This window comes from Triticum urartu, unplaced genomic scaffold (genome assembly GCF_056163025.1).
Source record: "Triticum urartu cultivar PI428250 unplaced genomic scaffold, HENAU_Tu73 scaffold2, whole genome shotgun sequence".
NCBI classification, from domain to species: Eukaryota; Viridiplantae; Streptophyta; class Magnoliopsida; order Poales; family Poaceae; genus Triticum; species Triticum urartu.
In genome coordinates, this window is record NW_028260368.1 from 68,148 (window position 1) to 83,649 (window position 15,502).

Genomic DNA, 15,502 nt, shown 5'->3' on the forward strand with positions numbered 1-15,502 from the left:
GTGTAAGATATCCAGCATCTGCTGTTCGCACAGCAGTATCTACAACCCCTTTGCGGGCTCCATAGCAGGAAATTATATATTCTGTCAAAGAAAGTCCCTCGCGTAAATTGCTTTGAATAGGTAAATCAATCATTTGTCCTTGAGGGTCCGACATTAATCCTCTCATACCTACTAATTGGTGTACTTGAGATGCATTTCCTCTGGCTCCTGAAAAAGACATTAGATAGACTGGATTAGAAGGATCCGTTATCCGAAAATTTGAATTCATTTCTTGTTTCAAATATTCACTTGTCGCATACCATATCTCAACAGATTGGCGTAATTTTTCTACCGCGTGTACAGCCCCATAATAATAGTGTTTCTCCAAAAGAAAACTCTGTTGTTCCGCGTCTTGGACTAACCATCCCTTAGAGGGTATTGTTAAAAGATCCTCGATTCCTAACGAAATCGATGTAGTAGTGGCTTGATGGAAGCCCAGAGTCTTTAGTTGATCCAGTATATGGGATGTATATCCCATTCCAAAATGATCTATTAATCTGCTAATAAGTCGTTTCATACCAGTTCCGTCTATCTCTTTATTATGAAAGACCAGATTGGCCCGTTCCGCCATACATAAGTACCCCCTTTTCGGCTGAGTAGGATTCGACAATTGCTGAGTAGGATTCGACAATGGGCCTGAGTCAGTGATTCGAAAATTTAATTAACTTAATTGCCTCAATCTCAATCTGGATTCGCGTGGCAAATAATGATGATACTAGGGAAATCGGAATGCCCCCCGAAAGGGGAGGGGCATCGCCGAATCTAACTTTCTTGTTTAGGTAGTGTATGAATAGGCCTGACTAAATCCTTGTATGGCTTCCTCTATTTCTCTATAAAAAGAAATATGACCAAGAGTGGTTCGAATGTATATCGAACGAATTTCTTTTTTTCTATTTCCCATTATTAGATAGTGGGCATAAATCTCATGATAAGTCCCCAAAGATTCATATTGAACTTCAATCGGAACTTCTCTTGACCCAATGACGCGTTGATCCAGGTTCCATCGTAGCCACAAGGGACTATCTAAACTGATTAGTTTTTGTCTATAAGCTCCCAGTGCATCATAAGAACTAGAAAAATGGGGTTCTTTATCTTTCCTATATTTAAAATTATTATTATTATTGTAATTTACTTTTAGATTTGGGTAGTTTCTGCAACTATTATATCTATTTGCACAAATACCTCGACGCTTTCCAATCGTTAATACATAAAGCCCGATAAGCATGTCTTGGGTTGGTACGCAAATAGGATCCCCAATAGCGGGAGATAAGAGATTCATATGAGAAAACATAAGTAAACGGGCTTCTGCCTGAGCTTCCAAGGATAAAGGTAGATGAACAGCCATTTGATCTCCATCAAAGTCCGCATTGAAACCCTTACACACTAATGGGTGTAAAGAAATAGTACGCCCCTCTACTAAAGTGGGTTGAAAGGCCTGTATGCCTAATCTATGCAGGGTAGGTGCTCTATTTAACAGTACAGGATGTCCCCGCATAACTTCTTGAAGTATTTCCCATACAATGGGTTCTTTTTCCCAAATTTTCCTTTTAGCAATCCTTACATTAGAAGTGGCGCGTTTCGTGATTAAATCGCGAATTACAAATAGCTGAAAAAGCTTTATTGCTATCTCTAGAGGTAATCCACATTGATGTAATGAAAGCGAAGGACCCACAACAATGACAGAACGCCCCGAGTAATCGACCCGTTTCCCAAGCAGAGTCTCGCGAAACCTTCCCTCTTTACCTTCAATTACATCTGAAAGTGATTTGTATACTTTATTGTGACCATCCCTCGTCGGTTGCCCGCGGGACCCACTATCAAGAAGTGTATCCACGGCTTCTTGTACCAATTTTTCCTGGCACATTACTAAATCTGCTGGCGCTAATTCACTTCTTTTTAATAGATAGGCAAGATTGTTGTTCCGACGGATAACTCTCTTATAAAGTTCATTAATGTCTGAAGTCACTACTTTATCTCCAGACCTATAAACAATAGGTCTCAATTCGGGAGGAAGAACCGGTAATAAGCACAAAACCATCCATTCTGGTTCTACATTTGTTTGAATAAAATGTTTCGCCAATTGCATGCGTCTAATCAAAAAAACTTTTCTTATTCGTCTTTTTCTATCTTCCCACTCATCTCCACTATACCCCTCGTCTTCTAATTCCTTCCATTCGACCAAAGAATTCTCTATAATAATTCGCAAATCCAAATCTGCTAATTGTTCTCTAATAGCACCTGCTCCTGTCGCAATTTCCCGATTTCGAAATGTTGCAAAGCCTGGGGTAGAAAAAAAGGGAGAAATGCTGTGGTTACAGGATGCAATTTCCTCTTCGAATAAACCTCGTAATCGTAAAAAAGTGGGTTTTTTAGTGCTGGGCCTAGCAAAAGAGAAATCGCCGTATACTAGGCCCTCCAACTTCTTAAGAGGTTTATCTAAAAGATTCGCGATATAACTAGGAAGACCTTTCAAATACCACACATGAGTCACGGGACATGCGAGTTTGATGTATCCCATTTGATATCTTCGTATCCGAGAATCCACAAATTCGACCCCGCATTTTTGGCAAAATCTTTCGTCTTCGTTTTCAGCTCCGCTCGCTCGAGAATTGCCACAAGCGCAAATCCCGCTTTTTATGGGTCCAAAGATTCTTTCGCAAAACAATCCATCTTTTTCTGGTTTATCGGTTTTATAATGAAAAGTAGAGGGCCTTGTGACTTCGCCAACGACTTCTCCATTAGGTAGGTTTTTGTTAGCCCAAGCCTTTATTTGTTGAGGGGAAACGAGTCCAATTTGAAGTTGTTGATGTTTATATTGGTCAATCATAAAATAGAAATAAGAAAAGAATTTATATTTATTCCGATCAAACTTCCTCCCTATTAACCTGGAAGTTCTTTTCAGATACAAGGAAATGATTCAGTTCTAGAGCCAAAGATCGTAGTTCTCGAACGAGCACTCGAAAAGATTCTGGAGGATCCTCATGATTAGGTATTCTTTTTCCCCAGATCGTAGCATTAAGTATTTCTTGGCGAGCTATAAGATGGTCAGATTTATAAGTAAGTATCTCTTGTAAAATATGAGCAACACCAAATCCTTCTAAAGCCCAAACTTCCATTTCTCCTACTCGTTGTCCCCCTTGCTTGGCTCTTCCTCTAACCGGTTGTTGTGTAACAAGTGAGTAGGGCCCAGTAGAACGCCCATGAATTTTCTCATCAACTTGATGAATTAATTTTAAGATATAGGACTTCCCTATTAGAACAGGTTGCTCAAAGGGGTCGCCTGTTCTTCCATCAAATATTCTGCTTTTTCCCGGGTACTCGGGTTCAAATACCCATGGATTTTTTGTTTCTTTACTGGCTTCATATAATTCTGAAAACACAAGTTTTCTTGAAGCCTCTTGCTCATATCTCTCATCAAAGGGTGCTATTCTATAATGTTTCTTTAGCAGATCCCCCGCTAATCCGAGCGAGCTTTCAAATATTTGTCCCACATTCATTCGGGAGGGTACTCCTAAGGGATTGAAGACCATATCAACGGGTGTTCCATCTTGCAAATAGGGCATATCTTGCCTAGGCAAAATTTTGGAAATGATCCCTTTATTCCCATGTCTTCCGGCTACTTTATCCCCAACTTTGATTTCACGTTTCTGTAAAATATATACACGAACCATTATGTCGAGCGGGTCCCTTTGGATCCATTTCACATCGATAACGCGCCCTCTTCCACCTATAGGTAATTTCAGAGAAGTTTCTTTTGAAGTGGAAACCTCAAGGCCAAATATGGCCCGTAATAATCCAGCTTCCGCGATATAAGATGATTCGCTCGCTATCTGAGGCGTTAATTTACCTACTAAAATATCACCAGTTTCTACCCAGGATCCCAACCTAACAACTCCATTTCTGTCCAAATTGCGGAGTAAATGTTCTTCTAGATGTGGTATTTCTTTAGTGATTTTTTCAGCGGAGCCCTGGCTTGTCGTATCCGTCTGAATTTCATATTTCCGGATGTGAAAAGAGGTATAAATATCTTCATATACCAAACGTTCGCTAATTAGTACTGCGTCTTCAAAATTGTAACCTTCCCATGGCATATAAGCTACTAATACGTTTTTTCCTAAAGCAAGTTCGCCCCCAATTGTAGCAGCTCCTTCTGCTAAAATTTGTCCTTTTTTAATGGATTTACCCCGTGGAACCCGGGGTTTTTGGTGCATACAAGTATTTTTGTTAGAGCGACGGTGGTTAACTAAAGGAATACTTATAGTCTTCCCACTACTTGATAAAAGTATCTTATGACTATCAGTAGAAATGATCTTTCCCTCGCGTTCGGCTATAATGGAAACCCTCGAATCTAGAGCTGTTTGGCGTTCCAATCCAGTTCCAACAATGCATTTCTCGGACCGAGAAAGCGGAACTGCTTGGCGCTGCATATTAGAACTCATTAAAGCCCGATTCGCATCATTGTGCTCAATAAAAGGAATGAGAGAACCCCCAATAGAAAAATATTGGAAAGGAAAAATACTTCTAACATGAATCTGTTCCCATGCAATAGTCAAGAATTCTTGACGGTATCTAGCCGGAACAACCTGTTCTTCCTGAATACCTTGATTCAAGGACAAAGAATTTCCTGCTGCTATCATATAATATTCATCTCTATTTGGTGATAGATAAACCACCTGTCTCTCTTTTTTTTCTTTTGCTTTCTCAGCAGATATTTCATAAAACGGACTCTCTATGGATCCCCACAAGTGATCAATTCTCGCATGAATTGTTAAGGATCCAGTAAGTCCAACATTGATTCCTTCAGACGTGTCAATTGGACAAATACGCCCATAGTGACTCGGATGAATATCTCGGCTCCGAAAACTTGCGGTTCTCCCCGTCAACCCTCCAGGACCTAAACAACTCACTTTTCGCCCATGAACAGTTTGTGTCAATGGATTCGTTTGATCAAAAACTTGAGATAACGGGTATGTGCCAAAAAAGGTCTCATAAGTAGTTATTAATAAAATTGAAGTTGAAGTTGGAGTTACCAAAGTTTGGGGAGTCGGTTTCGATTGACGTATGAATACTCTACGAATAGTTTTTTGAACTGCATGTTGTAAACGACCAAGAGCCAATCCGAATTGATCTTGTAACAGATCCGCAACCGAACGAATACGTTTATTTTTCAAGTGATTCATATCGTCATCGTCAAGTATACCCGTTCCAAATTTCATTCCAATCAAATGATCCGTAGCGGCCAATACATCTCGTGGTAACAAGAATGTATTGTTCTGAGGAATATCAAGATTAAGTCTCCGATTCATATTTCGTCGACCAATCCTTCCTAATTCACATTTTTGTTGAAAAAATTTCTTTTGTAATTCCTCGCATAAGGACTCCGAAAATACCAGGTCCCCACCTACACAAGCAAATTGTTGATAAAACTCCAAAATAGCTTTTTCTTTTGACTCAATCCTCTTCTTCTCTTTAGCATTCGGGAAAGACAAGAAAATTTCAGGGTAGGAAACATTATCCAGAATTTCTCTTAGATTCGAACCCATAGCTGATGATAGAACTAGAATAGATATCTTTTGTTTTCTACTCACGCGAGCCCATATCCTTTCTTTTTTATCAATTGCTAATTCCGATCTCCCCCCCCAATCTGATATTATAGTGCCAGTGTAGATAGAAATTCCCTTATGATCTAATTCCGAGCGGTAGTAAATACCAGGACTTAGCAATATTTGATTGATCACAATTCGGTATATTCCATTTATAATAAAGGTTCCTAAGGAATTCATTATAGGAATGTTTCCGATAGAAATGGTTTGCTTTTGCACATCGAAACCAAAAATTAATCTCGCAGATACATATAATTCGGAAGAATAGGTGAGTGATTCATACACAGCATCTCTTTCTTTTATCGAGGGTTCTAGCAGTTGATATCCTTTCGCAAATAATTGAAATGCAATTTCGTGATCTGGATCTTTAATTGTTGGAAACTTGTCAAGTTCTTCTGCCAAGGCTTGATTAATGAACCTACAAAATCCCTCGAATTGGATCTGACTAAATCCGGGTATTGTGGACATTCCCTCGTTTCCATTCCGGAGCATCTTAATCTTAAGTTTCCTGTTTATCAAAGAAAAATTCCATTATCAGCTCACTCTTCATCAATCCCTATGGATCGATCTAGCAATCATGGAATCTATATTCTGTTTACTGAATCACATGAAATTCTAGGGAACTCCACATACGTATTTCATATATGTATTTCATACATATGAATAGAGACCATTTGGACGAAAGTTCGAGTTTGCCAGGGGTACAAATGAAATGAAAATGAATTGATAAAACATTCCTACAAAAAAAATTCTGCCACTTATACTTTATGTTATGATATTCTAATCAGATTGGATGGCAAAGATTTCTCATTTTATCTCCTTTCTATGAATGTAATAAAGCCGTAATATAATATACTAGAAAGTTTGACTTTACTTCGATTTAGAATAGCGTGCTTACTTTAATTTCTCAAAATAATTTGAGGGTTCTTTTTTATTTCGGATCGGAGTAGTATAATTGCTAGAAAATTCAGTATTTCATTGTGGAATTCTAAAATAAAGTAAGTCCCTTTTTTAAGTACATGCCAATCTAGTTATCCACCTCTCCCCATATCCATGCTTTTCTTTTATCGTAATTTCACTTGGGTACGCCAAGATAGTCAGGTTATACTCTATATCAGAGCAAATTTCCTTTTTTTATTCAAGATATTTAATTTAATACTTTGAAAAATTAAAGCATGATTCCCCATAGAGATATGTACATAAAGGGGATCTTTGGATAATAATGCTGTTCGGACCTAAAGTTTACCTATACACGGATTAAGCATAAAGCCATAATATTTTATTATGCCATTGAAGGGGGGGGAGATAATACCGATTTAAGAGTAGTTCACTACTGCAATAAAAAAAAGAGAATTCTAGTTAACGGTTCCAATTTATTCTGAATTTTGCAGCCTGTGAATAGAAATCCACTTTTTCTTCTTTTTCATCTCAATAGAAAGAAATGGGAAGTTTTATTGTGTTAACAATGTATGTTTTAAGATAGAATCTATCGAGGAGAATAATAGAAACTGGATCAAAAAAAGCAGGAATAGATTTTTTGAAAAAGATTGGAAAAAAGTAAGTAGAATTATATTCAAAATAAAAGGGGCTTTTCGTAAGAAAACGTGGATGAATACTTGCTGTTTTCTAGATTTTTGATCGGATTTTTTGGCGGCATGGCCAAGCGGTAAGGCAGGGGACTGCAAATCCTTTATCCCCAGTTCAAATCTGGGTGCCGCCTGATCAATAAAATACTTAGGTTTTTTTTATAGTGCTGATCGAATTCGATAAATTTTTACTTCGCATAAGTTCGGGCAAGAGAGTAACTGGGCCTGCCGATACTGGGTTTAGAGAAACCATACCATAGTTCTATCCTCAAACTAGGGTTAGGGTTTGTTTTGACGGTAGTGGCCAAAATGGTTATCAATAGGGGTGAGGTAGTGTTTCCTTATTCTTTTATTATATGAATTTGAATTGGTTCTTAATTGAGATTCGATTTGATAATTTTAAAATACGAGGATAAGATGTCAGAAATCTTGGTATCCAAAGAAAGGTCCCTAAGGGGCATTCTTTTTTTTTTTCAATCTAAGATTCAAGAAGGGACTCCACGAAAGAATATCAAGACTTACTAATTATTATACATTTTTTTATCGTACATCTTATGTTACCTACATACACTAAAGTAAGGACTACTTAATTCTAACGAGAATCAGATTAAATAGGTCGATCAAAAATCAATTTAGGAGTTGTATTATGGATAAAATCTCTTCATTCTTTCATAGAATGATACAAAGCAAGGCTGCAGGGTTTAGGTCAAAAATAAACATTAGGTAAGGTAGGTATCCAATAAATATTTATCTATCGATAATTTTATGGTATATTCGGGCGTCCTTTGCTTAAAAAAAAAAAAAAGAGTAACAAAAGGAATAAAAAATCTTCCTATTCCCGCTTCTTCTATTCAGGACATCATTCCCGTACTCTTTCTTTTTTAAGGAAAAAAGGGCTATAGTATCTCGTATTTTTAATGCTCTCTAATTCTACCAGAATTCCTATAAGAATTTGTTAGGAGTAAATTCCTTGAACTGATTGATCCATGGCCTTAGGGCGGAATCCCTTTTTGACTCTGTACCCTTGATTCCACTATGATTATTGATCAATAGTAGAATAATCCCTTCATAGAAATAGGAGACATAATTTAGATGGATATAGTAAGTCTCGCTTGGGCTGCTTTAATGGTAGTCTTTACATTTTCTCTTTCACTAGTAGTATGGGGAAGGAGTGGACTCTAGGGATACTACTAATTGATTAAGTAATCAAATTGTTGTATCAATTCTTTTCTTTAATGGATCATTTTGCATTAATCATTTTGTCAAACGTTATTCTTTAATCTTTTTCTTTAGTTTTGTTTCACTCCTGTAAGAAACTCTTGTATTGTAAGTTGTAATGTAAGAAAGAGCCATTATACCAATTCAGAATTTCTACTAGAAATGACGAATGGTTAAAAAAAGTTCTATACATAAGAAAATTAGACTTTCTTCCACGGAACTATTCACGGCATATCACACATTTTCCATTTCCTTTTACTTTTTACTATAGTCTATTCTTCATATTATTTTTCTTTCCTTCCATGGATTCTTTGGTCAAGAATTGTCTTAGATTTTTTTATTTTGACCTGATTGAAATTAAGTGGATGCAATGAAAAAAGAAATTGAATTAGACTACTTAACTATTTCAATCTACTAATCTATTCTATGTAGATTCAAAGATAATATAATAGAAAGAATCTAAAGTGTCGTAGAAAAAACTATATGTAGTTCTTTCTACCACACTTTAAGATTCCAACCAGATCCTTTCATTTAAGACTTGGATTTTTTTTATTTAATCCCTTTTTAATTTCTTCAATGATTAATTGGAATTCCAATTAATTATTTTGGCTGACTGTTTTTACATAAATAATAAGTAAAAAAGAAGTAGGAACTAGAATGAACAGTGCAGTAGCAATAAATGCGAGAATATTGACTTCCATAACCTCTTTATTTTTTATTTTCACAATAACTCGGGATGTAATCCCATGGAGAGGAAAAAGGGGTATCTTGTAAATTCAAGGGTAGGGCTTGCATTCTGATAATACTGAATCAATTCAATATTATGAATATCGGATCTATCAAATCAATTCATGGATGAGAGTTATATTTCACGGATGAGAGTTATATAGTATAACATAGGAAGATCCTCTATCCACACTAAGACCAAAATGGGTTTTTTGATTGGATTAGGAATTCCCTCTTTTTTAATCCTTTTCTACTTTTTCTTTTCTATATCTCTAACCCACGAGCTTTCTTAATCTTATACTTTCTTAATCTTATACAATTTCCCTTCCTTTTTCTTATAGTTATACATACAATTATGTATGTATTATATGACCAACTTTCACTTTCTATGGGTCACATAGACATCCAAATAAGCAGTAGAGAGAGGAGATGGGGAAAAGAGGTCTGAAATAAAAAGGGAATACGATTTATGTATGGATTCCGGTAAAATACCGGTACTCTATTCCATAAGAGTGGAATAGGAAATTAAGATGAGGATGGTATCATCATAAAGAAAGATAGAGTAATATAATATCCTAAATTCTACTAATCCACATATCGTATGTGTGTCTTTCTTTATCGATTGGGAGTAGTGAAAAAAAAATTCCTATATGCCCTCCCTCCCTCTTTAATGAGAGATGCAAAATAAAAAAGTGAAGTAAGGGTGCCCTGTGGGTATTTGATCTTGCTCCCTGCCCCTTTTTTTCATGGAAAAAGGAAATATCAATTTCTCCATTCATTGAACCCTAGTTCGGGACTGACGGGGCTCGAACCCGCAGCTTCCGCCTTGACAGGGCGGTGCTCTGACCAATTGAACTACAATCCCCGCGGGGTGTATGGCATACCCATTCTTAAATAGAACCATAAGAAGATTCGATTCGTCTTTCGTACTCTAAGAAATAGACGAATCATATACTACATACCCACATATTATATTATACGTGGGTATAGTGAGAGTGACATAACTAGTATGTCGTGATTTTTTATCACTAAAAATGGATAATAATCCAGCCTTCAATAAGAAAAACTCTTTTGTTTGTAAGAAAGGAATGAGAGAGATATGGATTAGAAAAAAAAATTTCCCTTTTTTCTTTATCTTTTATTTCTATAGATCAGACATTTTATTTTATGGAAGAAAAACAAAAGGATTTAGTTCATACTCACGAAGCCCTAGATTTTTGGTTTGGGCCGAGCTGGATTTGAACCAGCGTAGACATTGTCAACGAATTTACAGTCCGTCCCCATTAACCACTCGGGCATCGACCCAGGAAGAATTTATTCTAGGGTTTTTGCTAATCTATGATTAACCTCCTTTCATAATACTCCCTACCCCCAGGGGAAGTCGAATCCCCGCTGCCTCCTTGAAAGAGAGATGTCCTGAACCACTAGACGATAGGGGCATCACTAGACGATAGGGCCATATACAACCGCTCGTGATTATACTATAATCATAGTATGAGCAGTTTTTTGGAATTGTCAATATACTCGAAAAGTATAAATAGATCCAAAGCAAAGAGTTTTTCCAACTTTTCTGTTATGTTTTCATCTAGGATTTTTTTTAGTTGATCGTTATAGATTAATTCTCCGTGCTTCATTTAGTGTTCATACCAAAAATGCATCCATCCCGCACTAAGTCATAAAATTCTCTAAAAATATAGAGAAAGTTTCAAAAACAAAGAAAAAAAGTGAATCAATTTAGTAGAAAAGTACTCTATCAGATTCGAACCAACGACTTACGTCTTAGCACGAGATTACTCTACCACTAATTTAAAAAGCCCTTTATCGGATTTGAACCGATGACTTATGCCTTACCATGGCATTACTCTACCACTGAGTTAAAAGGGCTTTTTATTTAATTCAAAAATTAGCCACTTGGATTTCCCATTATGGGTCTACTGCATAATGTACATATTATATATATAATATATAGAGATAGAGAGAGAGACATTATGTAGAGATTGTATATGTATATATCGATATCTTGAGAGCTCAAAATAAAATTAATAAAAAAAAACATACCCTACATAACATATCCAACTCTTCTTGGTTCAGGGTTTTCCGTTTCCGAAGACTAGTAAAATAGGCGGATTCTGGAACCCCAAGGATTCAACGGTATATGGATATGGAAAATATAAGATTTCCGATCCTAGCGGGAAAAGGCGGGGAACAGATACCCAATAGGATATAGGATCCTTGGGAGGAACTTTTGGTAATGGCCTTGATCCTCTATGCTATTTTTTATGTGTTCTTAGTTCTATTGAACTTTTTGCATTCTTTTAAACAAGAATCTAATAAACTAGAATTGAGTCAGTGGAAAAAAGGAGAGAGAGGAAAGTGTTAAATGGAGAGAGTCGACTAATCAGAGACTTTTAGGATCTTCTTTACATCAGGTAAATCTGTCGGCCCTGTCCGTTTTTTTCTTTAAGTTACGACTCTTTGCTGCTTACTTCTATCAAGCCATAGGGAAAGTCTATGATGAATTTGGAAAACTCATCTCACTCTTACTCTATGGCTCGGACTTAATGGGGGAAGAAAACATCTTCCATAATTTCTTTTTTGTTCAATTCTGGACAAAAAAGAAAAGGAAAAAAGGAATTTATAGGGACAGTGTTACCCCCTATATCCCCTAGTTTATATTGTAGGAATAATAAAACAATTTAGCAGTCTGACACACTTACGTCCTTGCAAAGTAAATAATTATTATTGTAGTCGTAACCGTAGAATAGGATCCTAATCAAAATAAATACATTTGGTTCAGGCGCTATTAGCATGGTAAGAAAAGATTTTTTTTACAGACCAGAGGGGCTATCTAAATCCTAAAGTAAAGGCGAGCGATCGAAGTAGAAGTACCAACGGCTCAGTGTCATGAACCTTCTCCATCTGATTCAATAAGGGGGAATTAGCCTTCTTGTCAAATGGCTATCCTTGACAAAGGGTACCATTTATACCATAATCTACAATGTAGCGGGTATAGTTTAGTGGTAAAAGTGTGATTCGTTCTATTAATAACTGAATTTGAAATGATATACTTAAGGCATCCTTAAGTTTTTTATTTTTATATTCCGATGAAAACTTTAGTTCTTATAAAGGATTAAATCCTTTTCCTCTCAATAGCATATTGAGGAAGAATATACATTCTGGCGATTTGTATCCAAAGACTAATTTAAATTGCATCCAAAATAAAAATAGGATTATGAGTACAGAGTCGCGAAGCATAATTTTGCATTGGATTAAGTATTCCAATTTTGAAAATATGAGTAAAGGATCTATGGATGAAGATACAAAAAAGTTGATTTCCAATCGTAACTAAATCTTCTTAAAATAAGGAATAAGGAAGCCAAATAGCTAAAAAACGATAGTTTTGGTTTACTAGAACCATCCGCATATTGTTTCAGCTCGGTGGAAACCCAATTCTTTTCCTCAGGATCTCTTGAATGAAATTAGGGAACGAAGTAAGTAGATTAGATGAATTTAGATAGAATTTCTATCTCCTACTCTATAAGGATCATCTAGAAAGCGGAGAGCTTTGGTTCCATTCAAATAGAAAAGCTGACATAGATGTTAAGTGGTGAGAATATCCATAAAGGAGCCGAATGAAATCAAAATTTCATGTTCGGTTTTGAATTAGAGACGTTAAAAATAATCAACCAACGTCGACTATAACCCCTAGCCTTCCAAGCTAACGATGCGGGTTCGATTCCCGCTACCCGCTCCATTCTGTATAAAAGGAGTATTCTATTTGTCTAGACATGTTAGAGGCTTGTATTCAAGCCTTTTTTGTCCACCAGTTTCTGGTACTCCAGAGCGGAGTAGAGCAGTTTGGTAGCTCACGAGGCTCATAACCTTGAGGTCACGGGTTCGATTCCCGTCTCCGCACTTAGCAGTCTGTATAAAAGGACTATTCTATTTCTCTAGATATGTATGGTAGAGGGGCGTATCCAACCCTTTTTTATTCATTAGTTCCCGGCCCTAGAGGGCAAAATTGAGCAGTTTGCGAAGTCACTTGCCTTCAAAAAAAGAAGGCGCAAGGCCTCTCCCTACCCTGCAGAAAATAAAAATGAAACGAAAGGGACAGTCTACCTCTCCCTTCCCTTTAAAAAAAGTTTGCCCGTTGTTTGTCTCAGTTAATACCCAATTTTTGGAGCTCTGTTGGCGAGTTCTATTTCTGCCTCTGGAGCGCCCTCTTTTTTTGAGTGGGATGCAAAGGAAGGGTAAGATAGTAAGGGATACGGCACTAGACTAACACCTAATTAATACTTAATTTAATATAAGTAGTTAAACAGTTAACTAGACTAAACTTTTTATCATAGTACTTTGATAAATTAAGCGGGCGAGCGGCGGGAATCGAACCCGTATCTTCTCCTTGGCAAGGAGATATTTTACCATTGAACTACGCTCGCTACGGTATATATTTTATAGCGTATATCCGCCTGGGTCGACCTTCTATGTCTGGGTCGACCGTTTCATTTCATTTTCTATTATATTAGAGTTTTCCTTTTTTTATTATCTGTCAATGAATATTCTAATGGGAATGGAATTTCATAATACTGAAAGAGAAGAGCTAGCAATTCGGAACGCAAATTGCGTTTTAATACGTCTCACTATTCTAATTTTTTAGAAGAAATGGCCTTTATTATTTCTTTTTTATGGGGTTAATAAATATTAACCAAATTTCATTTAAGAAATGAGAGAATTCAGAATAGCTACGAGAAAGACTAGTCCAATCCATAATGATGTACCGGAAAATACAACATTTTTATTATTTGACCAACCATCAGGAGAAGCAAATACAAGGGGTACACTAATTACTAAGACTGAGGAAGTCGCAATTAATGCAAAAACAGCTAATTGGAAAGCAATAGTCATATTTCTAATCCTCCAAGCTACCATCAAATAAAGTTGACTACATATTTGATCCCTCACTTAAACCAAAATTGTAAAAAAATACAAGAAGTAGGAGGGGTTTAATCATGAATCCATTGATTCTTCTCTTTAATTCAAATTTATTACTTAAACCGCTTTTTTATTTGGATATGGGGGTGAGAAGAGATTATTTACTCTTTATTTCACAAGCGGGTATAGCGGATCCTGTATCCGTGTATACAGTATACAGAGATATATCGAAAAGGAACTTGTATCTGATATCTTTCTAGAGGCTAATAAATCTTTTTATTTTTTATATGGCTATGTTCTATTTGTAGGAGTAAAATAAGGATTAGGCTGTGGAGAGATGGCTGAGTGGTTGATAGCTCCGGTCTTGAAAACCGGTATAGTTCTAGGAACTATCGAGGGTTCGAATCCCTCTCTCTCCTTTTGCTTATTGAATACGTTTGTTTCTTTCATTTTTATTTATTTTTTTTTTCTGTCCCTTATCTTTCTTTCATAAAAAGGAATGAATGGCTCGGCTAGATGGAATAACCGAGCCAGAACAGAAAAAAAGTAGAACAGGTATAAATAAGAAAATCTTAGTTAAGAGGGTTCATGTAAAGAACAGGTTCCAAATCACGATCGATTCCCTTTTCAAAACCTGCTGCAGCAGCTCGGGCTCTTCCTGCATGCCATAAATGGCCCACAAAAAAGAAGAATCCTAGAACAAAATGAGAAGTTGATAACCAACTTCTAGGAGAGACATAATTAACTGCATTGATCTCGGTAGCTACGCCACCCACGGAATTTAAAGAGCCTAAAGGAGCGTGGGTCATATATTCTGCTGAGCGTCGTTCTTGCCAAGGTTGTATGTCTTTTTTCAACCTACTCAAGTCCAAACCGTTGGGGCCCCTTAGAGGTTCTAACCATGGAGCACGAAGGTCCCAAAAACGCATAGTTTCCCCTCCAAAGATAACCTCCCCAGTTGGGGAACGCATTAGATATTTACCTAAACCTGTGGGTCCTTGAGCGGATCCCACATTAGCTCCAAGACGCTGGTCTCTAACTAGAAAAGTAAATGCTTGAGCTTGAGAAGCTTCTGGCCCGGTGGGTCCATAAAACTCACTCGGATAAGCTGTATTATTGAACCATACAAAACAACAAGCGATAAAACCAAAGACAGATAAAGCAGCTAAACTATAAGACAAGTAAGCTTCTCCAGACCATACAAATGCACGGCGAGCCCATGCGAAGGGTTTGGTTAAAATATGCCAAATTCCGCCAAATACACAAATAAAACCCAACCATACATGCCCACCAATTATATCTTCTAAATCATCTACACTAACAATCCACCCTTCTCCACCAAAAGGAGATTTTAGTAAATAACCAAATATAACACTGGGACTAAGGGTCAAATTGGTA

At 36.7% G+C, this 15,502-nt stretch overlaps 4 non-coding genes across 4 annotated transcripts; all 4 read right to left on the reverse strand.

The window, feature by feature from the left end:
- Nucleotides 1–9,963: 9,963 nt before the first annotated feature.
- On the reverse strand, nt 9,964–10,037 carry TRNAD-GUC (transfer RNA aspartic acid (anticodon GUC)). Its single transcript has one exon. It is a non-coding gene; the product is annotated as a tRNA-Asp (tRNA).
- A 358-nt stretch (nt 10,038–10,395) lies between these two features.
- Nucleotides 10,396–10,477, reverse strand: TRNAY-GUA (transfer RNA tyrosine (anticodon GUA)). Its single transcript has one exon. It is a non-coding gene; the product is annotated as a tRNA-Tyr (tRNA).
- Nucleotides 10,478–10,984: 507 nt separating this feature from the next.
- Nucleotides 10,985–11,056, reverse strand: TRNAT-GGU (transfer RNA threonine (anticodon GGU)). The gene has a single exon. It is a non-coding gene; the product is annotated as a tRNA-Thr (tRNA).
- A 2,484-nt stretch (nt 11,057–13,540) lies between these two features.
- On the reverse strand, nt 13,541–13,611 carry TRNAG-GCC (transfer RNA glycine (anticodon GCC)). The gene has a single exon. It is a non-coding gene; the product is annotated as a tRNA-Gly (tRNA).
- Between the last annotated feature and the right edge of the window lie 1,891 nt (nt 13,612–15,502).